At 44.3% G+C, this 18,076-nt stretch overlaps 1 protein-coding gene across 2 annotated transcripts in view; it reads right to left on the reverse strand.

The window, feature by feature from the left end:
* DAB2 (DAB2, clathrin adaptor protein) overlaps positions 1-9,565 on the reverse strand; it is a 29,378-nt gene extending 19,813 nt beyond the window's left edge. Inside the window, exon 1 of one of the 2 annotated variants that reach the window (XM_019531992.1) lies at positions 9,397-9,565. The gene's annotated coding sequence lies outside the window, so the exon portion shown is untranslated. The remainder of the gene's footprint in view (positions 1-9,396) is intronic. The other variant, XM_019531991.1, reaches the window with a different exon arrangement.
* Positions 9,566-18,076: the final 8,511 nt, after the last annotated feature.

Below are 18,076 nucleotides of genomic sequence, written 5' to 3' on the forward strand. Positions count from 1 at the left end.
TCTAGAAATATGGGCATCAAAAGCAGTGTCACCAGGTGGATTCCTGGCACCCAGATCTACTCCAAGAGTGGTAGATGCTTTCTATTTGAAAAACACTACCACATATTGCCACTTCCTACTGAACAAGCAGGACTATTGTGCACTTGGTGCTTTCAAGTGTTGAACATGGTGTTACAGAGCTGGCTTAATATACTATGCAACTTGAGCACTACAGTTTGTTTTAGTATGTTACTTCTGTCCTGCAAAGGGCAGAAAGCGACTGCCAGGCTGAGTGCCCAAGAGTATGCAAAGGTTACACTGTTGTTAGAGGGAGTTGGGGGTTTTTAAGGCCCGACTAAAGGATTAGTTGACACTAGCTCAGGAGAGCACCACATTTAGTTCAGAATGTTTCAGCAGACATACTAAATAAAGTTCACCTGTTTGACAAGTAGGCTTCTGGTCCCCTACCCACTTCAGGTTGCCATGTTAAAAAGAATTTAGTAGAGTGATCATTACTATTTTTTGTAATTTAGAAAGGTTCATACCTGGGTTTTGTTTTTTTTAAAAGATACTGCCCAATTTGTTTAATTGATCCACAGCTGCCTTCCAGTTACCCAAATTTGTTTTAGCAAAAGTGTTCCATGTGTCCCAAGAGTTCTCCCACCCAAGAAGGGGCATCAAGCTACTGGCTGTTCCTTCCACATCCAGTCCTGTGTAAAGTTTTTAACCAAGAAGTAGGGCTACACATGCATAGCAAGTATAATGCCAAGAAAGCAGTGCAACTCTGTTGCTTCGGCCTGGGTACCCGTACATCTTAGTATTTTACTTTGGTTTGTAAGAAGTGGCCTTAGCCTATAGTTTCACTAAGTCTGGGCTTGCCTTCCAGGTTCAGATAGCCTTGTTTGTCCAGTTTTGAAAGGTAACTGGTACTATTTTCATGCATCAGTCATCTGGTGCAAGTACCCTGTTGTTACTGTACAAGACAGTAGTATAGCACTACTGCAATAAGAGCCATTTGCAAGATGCAAGAAGCTACTTCCATTGTTAAAAAAAAAAAAAAAAAAAAAGTGGCCTTCAGAATGATATTCCCACCTTCACTCAAAGTAGTGATATTTCAAGGAGGTAGAGTTAACCCCAGATGCTATTAACTCAGCTTCCAAACCCACTAATGCATGTCATTTCACTTGTAAATGAAGTGGCTACCAACAGCTGAACGAGCCCTCAGTAAGAACCATAGGAAGTTTAGATGTGCTATTATGTTACATGAAGGAGGGCTCAGGGGTGGGCAAAAATGCAGCCTGCAGGCCAGATGCAGCCCACCAGGCCATTTCTATTTTGCCTGCAGGGGCCCCTAAAAAAAAAAAAAAGTTAATATTTATCTGCCCCTGGCTGCCTGTCACACAGCCTTTGATGGCTTGCCAAAACTCAGTAAGCAGACCTCTGCCCAAAATAAATTGCCCTCCCCTGTTCCAACTGCAATAGAAAGAAAGAAGAGAGTGCCACTTCCCTGCCATGCATCACTCCTGTGCATTCTATACAAAGGCCACCTTGTAGCCATTGACTCCAATGCTCTAACAAACCTTAACAAAGGGCTGTTGGCAAGTGTTGCTGTTGCCTTCAAGTATTCCAAGGAGCACTACTTGCTTTCATATGAGCTTATTTGGCCTCAATTTTATGTTGGTGGGGAGGGACAATAAGACACACTTTGTATTTTGGGTACAGGCCTTTCCAGATGCATTTCTTACCTTTGCCACACTAACCACCTGCGGCCTGACTTGAAGTTAAAGAGATTGGGGGGGAAGTTTCCTATGCAATCCTTGATCTACAAAAAAGATCTCATGTTCTCAAAAAAAGGTTTGGTCTTTAAGTTTGTTTTGTTTTTTTTAAAAAAAGCCTTAAAAAAAAAATCTAGATAGAACTATTAGTTTAAGAAGTTAGTCTTTCTATTGGCAGGAGAAGGAAAACAAACTTCTTCCCCCCTGAGTTCATAAGTCATGCTCTCACTTGTTTGGGTATACACCTAAATGGGAGAATTTAGCAGTTGAATATTGGTTACTGAGAGAGAAAAGAGGATCAGGTCTCACTATTTGTGTATGAATGCCTGTACACTTTAGCATTAAGACAGACCATTCATCTACACCATTTCATACAGTCTATTTAAAGAGAGACCTCAAATACTAAAGCTCAAGGTAGTGCTATTTAGAAGCACAGGAAAAGCCTCATACCATGAATCTCTGGTCTTGTGCCAACACCTCCTCTTGGGTACAAGTAATACTAACAATCCCAGTACTAGTACTTTTTCTTCAAGTTTACTCATTTATTTGAGGAGGAGAGTTGGCTTAGCATGGAGCATCTACTTCAAGGAGAACTATTGTCATCTGCTGCAGACTGCATTAAATAGAAGGGAGTACTGACCCCCACCCCCCAAATCAGGTTAGCCTTTAAGAAGTTCTAGGATTTTGGGGTCCCAAAAGCAGGCCTAAGAAACCTTAGAATGATCTCCAAGAGACTGAACTGTTCACTGCATTTCAAAGCCTAGCAGGATTATCTTACTCTAGCCCTTCTGAACATGTTTGTATGGAACATTAATCTAGCATTCCAAGACTTACTTGGTCATCCTTTTTTATACAAGGGGAAAAAAAAAAAAAACACAACCACACACCAAGCCAAACCAACAAATGGTTCTTCAGAAATGCATGTGTTGTTCCATTTGCTCAGAATTGAAGTTGTGACAGGAATTGGTAGCCTTTTCCCATTTCAAGACTATATGAAATGAAGTTAGAGTTGGTTTTATTCTTAGGTAATAATTGTGGAATTAGAGATGTGCATAGTCTGTTACAGCTGTGAGAGCATCCCCTATACTAGATAGGGCAATTCTGTAGCTAGGCCCAATAAAGTCAGTCAATGATATGAACCAGAACACTTATTCTACTGTTATAAAATTGCAAATAGTTGTCTTCTTGGCACTTCATGAAAGGCCACAAATTACTGCATGGCAAGCAGCAGTCACCTAGTTCTCTTTATGAAGCTAGGGCAAGAGATAGTAAACATCTTCTAGGCAGCTTTAGTACTTTGTCCTTTTCACAGCATGTGCTTCTTCATTATCTCTTGGTACCAAAAAAAAAAAATATACACAACTCAATTCAGTTGAAAGTTACTGAATGTAACTATTAACTTACAATTACAAAATCTAAAGGCCAAGGGAGGCCAGCAAAGCAAGTCTTTCCTGCCAATTTCAGTACAGCCTGCAGGGGAATAGCAGAAGTGCTATGATAATTTGAATGCAGAAGATACTTCTAGAGAAAAGCTGCCTTGCAAAAAGATGCATTAGTAATCTGGGGGGGAGGGGGGGAAGATATGGACAGACTGAGATTTAGGTTCCCCAAAAAAGGTGCAAGCACTTTAGAAGCATGGTTCAGCAGCAGTGATAAAAAACCACAATTCAGAGAGCAGCTGCACAAGAATACAAAAAAAGGGAGATTTCAGCTTGGTCCTAGCTAGAGAGATTGCACAAAGTGTCAAGAATTTCTAGTGTGTGTTTGTTAGCTACTTGTGGCCTTTTTGTAAGAGGCCACATTATGCTAGGTAGCCAAGATTCCTGCAAGACAGCACCATTTAGAGTGTGTGTAGTACAACTAGCCAGCCAGGGTAGTCAGAAACATCCTTGGTCACTTCTTAACAACTCTGGATTGTTTCCCCAATGACAGCAGTGCTGTACTAGTACAGCTTGTGGAACAAGTATAATGGCACATTCATGTAGATCCCTGCATAGCTTGACTCAATGACACTTATGCACATAAATCTCTGAACTACTTGCCAGAGAGTCTCACACAAAATGTGAAATATGCAGTGTTGGCAATGCCCTGAATAACCTTGAAATGCATGGTATACAATTTTTCCTAACTCATTAAGTTATATGTACTATTTATACAGAAAGAACTGCAAAAAGCAGACGAGTTTAAAACTTGCAAGTCAAATAAAGTACTGAAACACTTTCACATAAAGAGTTGCCCATAGCTTTAATATCTGGGTACACTTCCCCCCCCCAATGCAGAGCAAGCAGTTTGCACTTGCAGTTGACAGAACCTATTGCCATTCAACAGGTCACAGTAGCATAACCTACAGATTATCTATTGGAGACCATTCTAACTAGCTATCCAAGATAAAGTGCATTCCCTAAAGTTTGAGCATTCAATGGAAAAAAAAAGTTAACTTTTATGAAGCCTTACTCAAAGTCCCCAAGTGACCTTGCATCTACATCTTTGTCTGGTATCATTTCGGACCTACAAGGGCACCAGAGCCTTTTCCACAAGTCTGATTTTGTTCTTAATACTGTATGCATCTATCCCATGTCCATCACCCAACTGGAAGTTCATGTAAACTGCCCTCAGTTACTTAAACTAGAATTACTGGCACAACATTCATTCCTAGTCAGGTTTCCCCCCCCCCCAAAACCAAGAAAATGTGTTCCTGTTCCCTTCAATAATCCTTCCTCTTTCCCCATTCATGAGATCAAGGGGACTTGAAGTAGCTGTAGTCCAAGTTAATAGACAAATCTGCACCATAGCTGTTACAATCGCATTCAAGTTGTTTGTCAAGCATGTGTTGGCTTCCACCAAGATCCGATTTTCACTTCAGAGTTTAGAGCCCTGCTCAAAGCCAGCATTGAGAGCACTGCTGCCTGAAACATTGCTTAGAACAGCCAGCAACCTTCTCTGTACTGCAAGGTCCTGACCTAGCGAGAAAGGGAGATGGGCAGGCACTATGACCTAGCCACTGCTGGCACTCATTCCACCTCCTGCAGAGCAAAGAAGGACACCCAGTACTGAAGCCCCTTGTGTAGGCCTGACTGAATGGCTCCATGGACTGCTAACCCTCATCTTAAAGAGTTCTTTCCAGGGTTCCCCCCCCTCCTTTTTTGAAGTGCAGAAACAACCTCAACCAAGAGGTCATAGCTTTTATCCTTTCCCCCTTATCACAAAGGGGAACTCCCCCCTCCAAGGGGTTAAAACAGCTTTCCAGGTATTGCAGTCTTCTGTCTAGGCATAGATAGCAGCCAAACTACCCTTAATCTTGTCCCATGGGCTAGGTTATAGACTAGGATAAGCAATTAAAATCTGTAATATAGAGGCTCAGTGCACATAAATCTGAATGTAGTATCAAAACTTACCTTAAGTTGATTTTGGCCATTTTGAAAACAGTTTAAGTAATTTAGGTTTCAACTGGTTTATTGAACTTCTGCCCTAGATCTAGCACCCCCTTCACTCCCCCCCCACCCCCTCAAACTTCTGGCCTGCATTTGGCCATTCCCCAAGTGTAGATGCTCACTTACTAGTTCAATCTACAGTTTAGACCAGCCTGCAAAAATTGAATCTCTTCAGCCTGGGGCTGTCTGTACTTGGAGAAACTTTGATAACTAGAGTCTTCAGGGCCAACACTTGTTTTTGTAGCCATACCAGAATTCCTGAGAGCTCCAAATATTTCCAAGTACCTTAGAAATGTGGTGCTAGTGTTCTGCCTGTCTGGCCTCAAAGTCAAGGCCATGTATAGAAAGCTTACTAGATAGAGTACAGCATTCTTGCTATTGGCAGCATTATAGATTCAGATTAATTCATGGACCACAGATTTTCACTAAACTTAAGCTACAGAGATGCCAATATCCAACCTTCGGCTATAGGACAGCGTCCCGCTTTCCCCCCATAAAAGGGTATGGGCACTGGCTTTAGAAGTTGCTGACTAGCAGCTTTCCAATATCCCTGGACTACAGAGAATTATTTAAGTTTAAGCATGAGCAGTAATTGCCATTTTGATTATTTGCTGGTGCCCCCCCCCCCAGTAGTTCATTACTAGAGAGATGGATATATTCAGAACTTAAATGGCACCACTGCCCCAGCCAAGGCAGAGGGACCAGAAGCATCATTTCCCCCTCCATTCCTTCTTTTGTAGCCCCTTTTCTCCACATATTAAGTCAAAGGTCAAAGATAACCCATTTAGTTCCTTTGGTTATCTAAAAATCAAAACACTGTTTTGGTAGTAGCCAACTAGTCAGTATTTTAAATAAATCACAGGAATTTTCCTCATCTGAAGTTACCTGTAACAGATAACAGCAGTTACACCAAGTGGAACTGCACCATGGCAAATTGGAGTTCCTGATACCATCAAAGACTCTAGTTTTAGTATTGACCAGGTCTTCTTTATTGCCTTTTACCCACACAAGAATGAAGGTAGCAGGCAGACTGTTCTTTAGGAGGAGATATGGTTTGCTGTCAGTAATTAGTTCTCCTCAAAACCCTTATCTGCTACAGGCACAGGTTAGATTTTTCTAGCTGAAAGTCTGTTTTCTAGAGTGCCTAGAAATTGGGTTACTTTAATGGTTGCCCTTTCAAGATTGTACCTGAAGCCAAGTAATCCCACCCCTAATCTCAAGGTGAAGCAGCTATAATGGTGCTACTAGATGTGAGTGCTGTATGGTCTTATTAATGTTTGATAAACTAGTTTGTCTACCATATACTGCAGTGTTGTTGCTTCTCAGTGATTCTATTCATTCTGTCCTGGAAGGGAAAGGCCATTCTTCCTTTGGTAAATCATTATGCAAAAAGAACATCCCGTAACTGCAAGGAGATGTTCTAGGTAACTGACATGCAGACTGAATAACATGTCAAGGTAAGTAGTAGTTATCAAGTAGTTCATGCTGAGCAGTCAAGCTAAAAGAACCAATGCAGTCTAATTCATGAGCTCAGATACTGAAAGTCAGTATACTGGCCCTTTAAAAAAAAAACAAACAAAAACACAAAAACAAAAACGTCATCTTCATCCTACAAGTCATTCAGCAAGTATTGTCTCATTGCTCAAGAATAAGAGATGAACTGGCAGACATGCAAGACATTCAAATTCAAGGACAGTATCCTGTCCTCAACTGGCCTTTGTTGTGTTCCAAGCACATTATAAATTTAACATGATGTGCACCAACTACAAATCTTTGTTTATTGTTTTGGGAAGGAGTGAAGGTCTACACAGCATTTTAATGGATGCTTTTCAGCAAGGCACCAACTCAGTTACAGTCGGAAGGATAGAAGCGTAACATCAAGTCTGGAGACGGATTTCAAGTATGGGACTAAGTCAAATTAAGTATTAAACAAATGCCACTGCTGTGTGCACAGGGTGGAGGGGAAGTGGGTAATTGGCATAATGCATGCCACCCAAGTGGCATGGGCAGCTTCTGCAGATAGCAGAAACAGCATAGCAGATTGGTTTCTTTCCCCTGTCCTGAGGGGCATTTGGGGGAAGATGCAGGGTTGATTTGTGGCACTTCTGCCAAGAAGTTCAGCCCCCACTGGTCTAGAGGCATATTCTAACACACCATACCAAAAAAGACTATTGGAAGCAACCCTGCTTTGACCCAAAGCAATCAAGTACTAAAAATATTTTTGCAAGGCCATATAAACTCATGTACTGCAGAGAAGGAGCCTAGAAGGCCTTAACATCTACCCCTGCAAGATAAGAATCATGCCAGCATATCAACCTAGTTTATTGGAATTTAGGGGTTCCATGGTAAGTCAGTCTTATTCTTCACCTCAGCACATGCCATCCCCCCCCCCCCAAACAAAAAAAAACAAAAAACCCACCAACAAGTCAGCCAGCTGCCAAGATCAAGCTAGAACAAGACTGTTCTGCCTCTTATCTGGCACCTCTCCATGCCAAATGGAAGCCATCTTTGTATGGACACTGGAAGAAGAGAAGTTGACAGTTTAAGTCAACAAGCTCTTCCTCTACACAGAGAGAGACCTGGATTTCATGCTGCACCCTGAGGCAAGGGGAAGAGAGGAAAAATAGTTGGCAAGAATACTAGCAGCTTCCCACACCAAGCAAGCCTGCTTTCACTGGCTGCCAGAACTTGGCACTTGGATGCCACAGTAACTGGCAAGAGCTTGAGCTTGCTTCAAGTTCTTTCCATGCTAGCAGAGTGCCATCCAACTCACTGGTCATGCCCCCTAGAATGACTGTGTAATGATTGTAGATACCCTGGTCAGCCCAGCAGGCTGCCCAAGCCTCTGAAGTATACAACCCAAAGGGGTAGGCAGATGGCAACCATGCTTGGTACAGCAGCATTATTTCATGCACCAGCCCATTCCACCCTCCCCCCCCCCCATGTGTAAAAAAAAAAAAAAAATAGCCACCCTAGCTTCTCTGCAATTCACACCCCTGGGTATAGTTGTGTTTGCCATCATCACATGATTATAAAAATGTAGCACCTGGTACCTGCAGTTAAACTGGTGAGCTTAGGTAGAACTGCAGAGGCCCTGACTCTTCATATCACCATCTACACCTTGGCTGAGGTCTAGCTGCCAGGTGGCTAGAGCCTTCAGGACCCATTTAAACTAGAGGTCTTAAATTAATCTTTAAGAGTTAGGCCTGTACTCATATTGATCACCTGTTTTTCCATTCATTCAATTTAGCCTCCCACAGGAGCAAAGAGGCATTTCTTTTCTACTTCTGAAGTACTTTCCTATTTCAAGGACAGACTGATGGCAAGTTTGTTTTTTTTTGGCAAGTGTTTCTTAAACACCAAGTTACCTTGCAACACATGTTTGACAATGAAGAACTGTTTTGCATTTGGGGTTTGCAAAATGTTAGCCACCCAAATACCACAGCTTTAAGTTTTAGACTAGATTTTGAACTAGCAAGTTCAAGAAGAATTCACTACTGGAGCATGCAGTCTTTTGGCCTAGAGACAAGAGTTTCTCAGTGTCATTTTCCCAGCACATCCAATTCATCTGTGAAAGTCAGCTACCCTTTGCTCCATCCCAGCCTCACTGGGAGCTTCCAGCATTCACCAGGAGGCAAATAATACCAGTCTTTAACCGTACAAATACAGGTTCTGGGGTATTTGCCGTCAAGAGGATGGCAGCAGCAGGCCCCGGCACTTTGAACTCTGAGCATCTACCACTCAAGGAAGGGGGAGTCCTTCTCTCATTAACCTAGTCACTTCGGCTTCTGACATTTAGATTTCATCTAGTATCAGTACTCAGCCTCCCCTCCACCCCCCCTAGGAGCCAGAACACTACAGGGCGCAGGGTAGCATTGATGGCTTTTTAGATAGAAAGCGACCCCCCCCCAGCCAACTCGATGATCCTCCGGGATCAGCCCGAGTGTCTATGAAAACCCACCGCATTGACATTTCTATCCTCGATCGCTCCCACCCGGTCCACCACACTCCTGGGGAAGAGCCGACTAGTGTTTGCTTAGCCAAACAACCCTCCTGCCCATCTCGGCTTGCCCAGCAAGACACAGATCCACAGAAGACGCCCGGCCCGGCCCGGCGTGCCCTCCCCCTCCGGAGGGCGCCTCCCGCTCCCCTCCGAGCCCGAGCCCCGCCGCGGGCTCTTTGTTCGCAGCCCGCCCAGCCCCGGGACTCACGGGCTGGATCCTCGCCGCATACACGACCCGGGACTGCCGCTGGCGAGCTCCCTGCCCCCGCGGCCCAGCTTAAATAGGCGGCGTCCCGTCGCCAGCCGCCTCGTTAGCCACTCAGGGCGGGCGCAGCGCTGGTTTCAATCAGCTGCTGGCAGCTGAGGACTAGCCCAGGAATGCGCTGGGATGTTTGTGCTGCTCGCTGGGCGACTCCCCCGCGGCCGGGGCTCCCGCCCCTAACCCTTTGCGCGCCGCGCCGCGCCGGCCCCTGCCTCTGCCCCTGCCCGCAGCCCGCGGCTGCGTGGGGGCGAGCTCGGACGCCCCACGGAAGCACGCGCCGGCTGGAGGGACCCTGTGAGGCCAGGCGAGATGGGAGCCTTTTCTGATCACATCAGGCCCCCCCCCGCGGTGGCTTCTCCCTGAAGCCGGGGATCTGGCGCAGAAGTTAGGCTGAATTCAGTGGACTCAGCCTGAGTGCACGTCAGTGCAGAGCGCTGTGGGACCGGCTCCCGCCACGTTCAGCCCGTATGCGGCGCCCCGAACGTGTGGAGGGGTGCGGGTCTGCTGTGACTTCCCGTGGCTTGGTGCGGATTATGTGTAACGTCTGTACCCAGCTTGAGAGGGAACTGATGCCAAGTTAGCCCCCCTTAACCCACAACTGCTGTGGGCTTACACACTGCTGCCATGTTTGTGAGGTAACCTGTGAGGAAACCCCTGTGTTTGGACATCCATATCTTGTAGGCAGCCCCTCCCGAAGCATGGTTTGGTTCCGCTTGGGGTCTGAGCACCCCTGGTTCAACCCTGCTCTGATCCCCTTGGAGGCTGTCAGTTATAACAACTAGCGATCAGCGGGTTACATCTCCCATGAACAGCCATAACCTTGCTGGCTGGGCGAAGACGCTGCAGCTCTCTGAAAAATGATCATCATAGCCATTGTAGCTGCAGCATAAACATGGGGTTTATTTGTACAGAGGAGTAAGTGAGGATGCGGGGAACCTGTGGAGAGCTGGAGTTCAAGCATGAGTGGAATCAGCCCTGAACACAAAAATATCCCAGCTCTTGATGGTTTTCAGCATCCGTGACAGACTAAAAAGTGGCTTGGGTCTGGAGCACTAAGGGTGCTTCAGGTCTCCTGATTTGGCTGAATGAACACACCTGTGGGAAGAATGGGGTGTCTCACCTGCCTACCCTCTGCTTGATTGTAAATGGTACTCTCAGACCCAAAGCTCAGGCTAAATCCATTCATTAAGGGGAAACATTTGCTGCCCCCAGCCCTCAAATGCATTCTACTCTGGTGTAGCAGTATTTGCCATAAACACCACACCGCTCATTATATGTGCTTATTTACTGGCAAGATTCAACCTTGTTTTTTTGCTATTGCATTTGGATTAAAAATGTGGAGTTTTTGGTAATCAGGACCAGGCTAGCTTCTCAGTGATATTGCAGTGCTCTTAGCCATAGTTCCTCAGTGTATTTTTAAGCAGCATTTTCTAATACAGGCTTGTGGGAGGGTATTGTCTGCCACTCAAATCTTGAGAAGTAAAACAGTGACTCCTATAAAGCATGAGGTATGTGTCACGTGGCATAAGGAGGATTAGACCTCATGGCCTTACCAAGCATACACCCTAGTTACAGTCCTCTAGGCTATAGTTTCTGAGCTACTATTGCCCTCTAACAACAGTAATTTACACTATTGACTCTAAGAAAAGGTAGCCAAACACTTCTTTCACCTGCCAACCTATATAGATAGACCTTCAATAGCTCTAGTGTTCATTCTTTACTACAGGAACTTCAAAACGCTCTTTGCTATCCACTAATACACAGGCACAGGCCATTATGAATAAACTCATAGCAAAATTGCTATGTTTCAAAATATTTAATGATTAACTGGAAAACCTGCAGCTTATATACATGTCTTAAATATAAAGGAGTCTACTAAGGTGTTTTTTTTCTTTTCATTAACCTCTAAATAAAACCCTTGATGTTTCAGATTGTTGAGTTAAAAGCTGCAATTCAGGAATGTTACCTTAAACATATGTAATAGGATTGTTTTTTAAGCAAAGGAAATATCTGGCAGAAATCCCCACAGGAATACAATTATTTTATCTATGCTACACTGCAGGATTTCAAGAGCATACTTGATGCTTTATGAAAAGCAAAAGGGTTTTTTATTTTAATGTGAAATCTACAATGCCTGATGCATCTTAAAACCAATTAAAAGAGCGAGGAGTATATGAATGCTGTGTTTTCCAGGATGGAGATTTAAAAAAATATTAGTTATAGCTGATGTTACTGTTGCTGGCATATGTTAGTGCCCTACTCAAGGCTTTGTTATTTTTTAAATTTAACCCTTTGCTGTACAGAACAATATCAGTCTCAGTGCTTCACAGGGGCAAGTCATTTTTCAGCAGGTCTAAAATTATCTTGCTGTTGCAGCTGGAAAGTTTCACCACTGCTAGTTTTTCTGTTGATTTTCCAGACATGAACTCTATCTAGAGCACAATCATTTCTACTCATTAGGATTTTGGTTTGGATATGAATGCAGCTAGCATGATTAAATAAAAATATTGAAGTGAAAAGTCTTTTGCAAAACATCAGTTTTAGTTTTAGAAACATGGTGCTTTAAAAATGATATCAATAACAATTTGTGAAAAATCTGCTTGCAGAGAAACAAAGTGGTAGCTAATCCCGCTATGGCTTGCTCAAGAATGCATGGTTTATTATTAAAGTAATCTTTTAAGATTTTATTGGAATGTGCCTCCACAGCGGTGTTGCTGCCTTTGTGGGCTTTACTACGTGTGTGTCATCTTGTCCATAATTAAACTTTTCACCCATAGACCTAGGACATTTTTTTTAAACCTCCCACTTCGAATACTGGAGTTTCATTTGAACTTTAAATACTGTCTTGGAATTTACCATAAGGTAAACTGTCTGCTCCTGGAAGTTTCAGTACTCAGTTACAGATGTTACATTCATACAATACATAGCTGACAGGTACAAAACCTGCACCTTTTTCCATCTCATACAATGTCATAAATGCCACTGCCTTGTCAGTGGAAGTTTCACTGATGTTAAACTGAGAGAATGTGGAGTGTGACAAGAAATATAGAGGGAGAATTTGTACTTCAACCTTTGGACTGCTTAGCAGAGTTCCTCATGTGACTTTGGCCTCCTAATCATTCCTTTGTATGAATACAGTTAGTTAAAAATACCAGCTTCATATCTGAATTAACCAGCATCCTTCCTAAATAATTTAAAAAACACTCTCTTTTTTAATTTATTTCAGGACACTTCGTTGCTTGTGAAAAGTTCTGACTATAATGTTCTGGAGAATGAAATCTTCAATCTACAGGGCATATAAAGCACAAAATCAATATATCCTGGCATTGAAATGGCCTGAATCATCAGTTAATCTCAAATCTGATCTGAAAATAACACTTTTAGATTCAAGAACATGCTTCAGGCTTTACACATATTTAATCCGTTTGCTGAAATTGCCAACAAGGGTACCAGTCAGTGACATCTGTAGTAACAGCTAATTCTAGTCCACTTGAAAGTAGACTGGGCCAACCTCCACGTTATATAAATCTGAGACAGTAATCCAATACTAGTTGCCGGAGCTGGATTTGTGAATAACAGATAAGGGCCAAATTTGGCTTTCATTTTTAAATGGTATATTCGGGGTCTTACTGATCCACTTATATAAGTAAAAATATAATTTGTCCCCAAGAGGGGAAACGGTCTGTGCGGAAACCCATTATATTAGCCTTTTCTTCTGCCAGTCTCTGTTTCAGGGCTTTTATTGGTTTGTGTCCCACGCCATTCTAAGGTGGCTACACTGCATCTACTTCAGCATGGGACACATGGAGCAGGCATGTTGTGTGTCACTAAGGCACTCACTAGGGCAATCCAGAGGTAGTAGAAATATGCGTTTAATGAACTAGATTAAAAAAACAGATTTGGTCTTTTCAAACAATCTGAACTGAGACAGACTTTAATCCAAAACTGAGATACAGAAAAACTTCCGTTCAGTAGCTACCTAATCTTGCCAGGCATATGCAGTCTTCTGTGAATGCTCAGAAATGCCTTGGTCTGAGCAGCTAGGGACCTGGTGCTTGCCTACCCCACATCAGCCTCCAAAAATGAGGTAGAGCCATGCCAGAGTTCCCTCTCTGGTAAGTGTGCTCTGAGCATGCTTCCACTACAGCACTGAGGTCAATATAAGGCACAGCATAGCTGGCAGTGTTGCAACTGCCTTCCTCACTCCTTGTACATAATAACTTAGTGGTTAGCACACTTGCCCACAAAGTAGGTTTTAGGCCCTCCTCAGCCTGAGGGAAATTAAAACACACAACTGTCTAACCACCAGACGATAGGCTATTCTCAAGTGGGGATGTTCTCCACCCTTTCTAGTGAAGCAGGGCCACTAAGTGGCACAGAATGCAAATTTAATAGCATGCAAGAAAGAGCATGAGTCTAGCTCACACGGGAAGGATGCATTCCTAGCTTCTGGTCCATGTGCCAGGGCCTGTTTATACACTTTAAATTAACAGTCTATGCATGAAACCAAAAGTCATCCCCAGAAACTAGCCTGCTTTGGTTATATCCATTCTGTGTTCATGTACTTTTATGCATAGGTACAGACACTTCCTCACATGGAACTTTGTGTGGTGCATGCTGCCTATATAAACTCATCCCTTCTGGGCTGCTACATGTTAGGGCATATTAATTTATTCCACTAAGGGCCAACCTTAGACTTTCAGGTGTGTGAAAACTATTCCAAGTGAAACATGGGTATATTCAAACAGTAATTTCTGTGCAAAATGTTCACACACATTTTTGATAAAACTGTTCAGGGTCCTGGCCCCTCACTTCCGACTAAATCAGGAGCAATGTGGCTCTGTGTGGTGACCAGTGAGTCTGGTTGGTTGCTTTAAGGTACTGCAATCCTGGTCCTCCCTTTCTGTGAATTGTATTTAACACGTCATTTATAATTTGTATCAGGGTCTCATAAAAGGGACAGATGACTTCTATTGCCTGTATTTTAGAGAGAGGAAAACATATCCGATATCATATAGTAAATTCTCACTAGAACCAGATTAGAACGTAGGGTGCTTTTACATGTGTCGGGGGGGAGGGGGAGCAGGGCGTTTTAATTAGAGCAGCTCCAAGAGCTGCTCTAATTAAAGCTCCTGCAGTGTCTTGTATATCAGTATCCCCATGCTTCAAAATGGTGGTCGGGATGCTTTATCTAAAGCTCGTCAAATGAGCTTTACATAAAGTGCTCCCACTGCCAGTTTAAAGTGTGGGGACACTGATACACAAGACATGGAGGCTGGTGGAGTGCGGACTTATTTAATTGAGTCTGCTCTGACATGCCATATTACAGTGCATTGGAACAGCCTCCACACTTGTGTAGAAGCAACAAGATGTCTTTAGTTTAGGCCCCACCAGAGCAGGGGCATTCACCCTTTTATTTCATATGGACCTTCAAACAGAGAGAATGTCTTGATCTATCTCCTGCTCATGATGGCACTAATATCTCTGTGGTAAAAAGGGCAATCTCTTACATAGAAAACAAATATTAGGAAAGAACTTAATGGGCATGCCTGCACATGCATTTGTGCTGGCTTAAATGTATTGTGCACTAAGTTACTGCGCAGTAAATGGGAATAGGCCAGCATCTACACATGCTAGTGTTAAAGCTCATTAGCACTGTGTGTGGACTGTTGTGGGACTAAAGTTAGTCCCATATCAGTTCATACACAGTGTTACTGTGCAGTCACAAATCTGGTGTAAATTTGATACCTGTATCATGTAGGTATCAAATTTATGCTAACGTCGGTGTAGGTCTCCACATTTACTGTACAGTATGGGTGTGCATGTGCGCCTGTCCTGCGCATGTGTAGATGTGCGCCTGTCCTGCGCAGCCATTTCAGTTACTGTACAGTAAATGTGCATGTGCCTCATGTGTCTTTTAAATGTCTCTAATGTAATATATACTTTGAAAAAAAATAAAATCTTAATTTATCTAGTCTTTGCTTCCCATCTCTGCTGTTCTCACTTCTACTAATACAAAGTCAACCCTTCATCAAGACTCATGCCAGAGGTTTCTCTTATTGATCAGCTTCAAATAGACTTGACCTGTTATTTCAGGAAGTCTGCTGCTTGCCCAGAGCCCAGATCCAAGATGCCACAAAGGAACTACTGAGACTCATCCAGCCCTCTGACTACTACCCTATGCTGCTCATCCATGTGGGTACAATGATACCACCAGGGGAGACCCTGAGCATATCAAAAGTGACTACATGGCTCTGGGTGCAAAGGTGAGGAGATCTGGGGCTCACGCTGTGTTCTTATTCATCCTTCTAGTCAAGGGAAAGGGCCCAGCCAGGAGCAGGTGCATCCTGCAATTCAACACCGAGCTGTCCAGGAGGTATCACCAGCAGTGATCTGGCTTTTTTGACCATGGGATGTTCTTCTAAGATGAAGGACTGCTTGGAAGAGATGGGATCTACCTGATGCAGAGACGAAAGAGCTTCTTCACAGACAGGCTTACTACCTAGTGAGGAGGGCTTTAAACTAAGTTTGCTGGGGGATGGAGACCAAAGCCCTTAGGTAAGTGGGGAAGCAGGAGACCTGGAAGAAGAGGAAGCAGGAGGGGGCAACAAAGGACATGTTCTCATATTTCCTGATACATCAGGGCAATTGATTGCCTTCCATGATGAAGTCACTGGGTCTGTGGATTCAAGGAGACCAGTGGTTGTGGTCTTCCTTGATTTTAGCTAGGCTTTTTATACTGTCTCCCACAACATTCTCACAGGCAAGCTAAGGAAGTGTGGGCTAGATGAATCGACTGTAAGGTGGATAGAAAACTGGCTGGAACATCAGGCACAGAAGGAATAATTAATGGCTCAATGTCTAGTTGTCAGCCAAGTGGAGTACCCTAGGGGTTGGTCCTGGGGTCAGTTTTGTTCAATGTCTTCATCGGCGACCTGGAAGATGTCACAGAGTGCATGATCAGTAAGTTTTCAGATGAAGCTGGGGGAGTAGTAGATATGCTGGAGGGTAGAGGTAGAATTCAGAGTGACAAATTGGAGGATTGGGCCAAAAGAAATCTCATGGGATTCAACACAGACAAGTGTAAAGTGCTGCACTTAGGGGATGGGAACAATCCCATGCACCAGTACAGGCTGGGGCTGACTGGCTGGGCAGCAGCTTGGCAGAAAAAGACCTGGGGGTTACAGTTGACAATAAACTGAATATGAGCCAGCAGTGTGCTCTTGTTGCTAAGAAGGCTAATGGCATACTCGGCTGCATTGGTAGGTGTGTTGCCAGTAGGTTCAGGGAAGTGATTATTCCCCTCTATTCAGTACTGGTGAGGTCACATCTGAACTAGTGTGTTTAGTCTTGGACCCCCCACTACAGAGAGAATGTGGAGAAATTGGATAGAGTCCAGCAGAGGGCAACAAAATAGTGAGAGGGCTGGAGGACATGACTTACGAGAAGAGGCTGAGGGAACTGGGCTTGTTTAGTCTGGAGAAGAGAAGACTGAGAGGGGATTTAATAATAGCCTTCAACTACCTGAAGGGGGGTTCAAAAGAGGATGGAGCTAGTCTGTTCTTAGTGGTAGCAAATGACAGAACAAGGAGCAACTGTCTCATGTTGCAGCAAGGGAATTTTAGGTTAGATATTAGGAAGAACTTTCTCACTAGGAGGACAGTTAATCACTGGAATAGGTTACCCAGAGAGGTGGTGGAACCCCCATGCCTGGAGGTTTTTAAAATCCTGCTAGACAAAGCTTTGGTTGGGATGATCGCTTGTTGGAATTCACCATCCAGCACAGGGTGTCAAGGGCCTGCAGCAAGGTGGTAGCCCTAGACTTCAAGAGGGCCAACTTCAACGAGTTGAGATTAGTGGGAGAGGTGCTGGGGTTCTCGAGGGCAGGGGAACTCAGTGCCCAAGATGAGTGGTCATTCCTTAAGGACACGATACTCAGGGTGCCAAGGGGTGACCATCCCAACAAGAAGCAAGGGGGGCAAGAGTGCCCAAAAGCCCCCCGGCTCACCAAGGGCATCTGGGAATGCCTGACTGCCAAAAAGGTGGCATACACCTGGTGGAAGGGGGGTGCTATCACCAAGGAGGAGTATACCTCCTCTGATCGGGCCTGTAGGGGAGCTGTGAGGAAAGCTAAGGCGGACATAGAGCTAGGACTAGCGTCCAAGATCAAAGATAATAAGAAGTCCTTTTTCAAATATATAGGGAGGATGAAGAAGGCACTGGGAAACGTGGGGCCCCTGCAAGATACGCTGGGCCATCTGGTGGTTGTGCCAGAGGAGAAAGCAGACTTCTTTAACCAATTGTTCACCTCCATTTTCTTGTGCAGGGACCGGGACTTCCCCACCGTGATGCAAGACGGACTTGAGGGGAATGCCTCCAGACCTCAGACTGGGGAGGACCAGGTTAGATAGCTTCTGGAGGGGCTGGATGTGTTCAAATCAGCGGGTCCAGACGCTCTTCACCCCAGGGTGTTGAGGGAGCTAGCAGGGGTTATTGCAGGGCCCTTGGCATGGCTTTACGAGCGCTCGTGGTGCTCGGGCCAGGTGCCAGATGATTGGAAGATAGCCAATGTGGTCCCCATCTTTAAAAAAGGGAGGAGGGAGGACCCAGGCAACTATAGGCCCGT

This window comes from Crocodylus porosus, unplaced genomic scaffold (genome assembly GCF_001723895.1).
Source record: "Crocodylus porosus isolate Cpor-Errol unplaced genomic scaffold, CroPor_comp1, whole genome shotgun sequence".
NCBI lineage: Eukaryota > Metazoa > Chordata > Crocodylia > Crocodylidae > Crocodylus > Crocodylus porosus.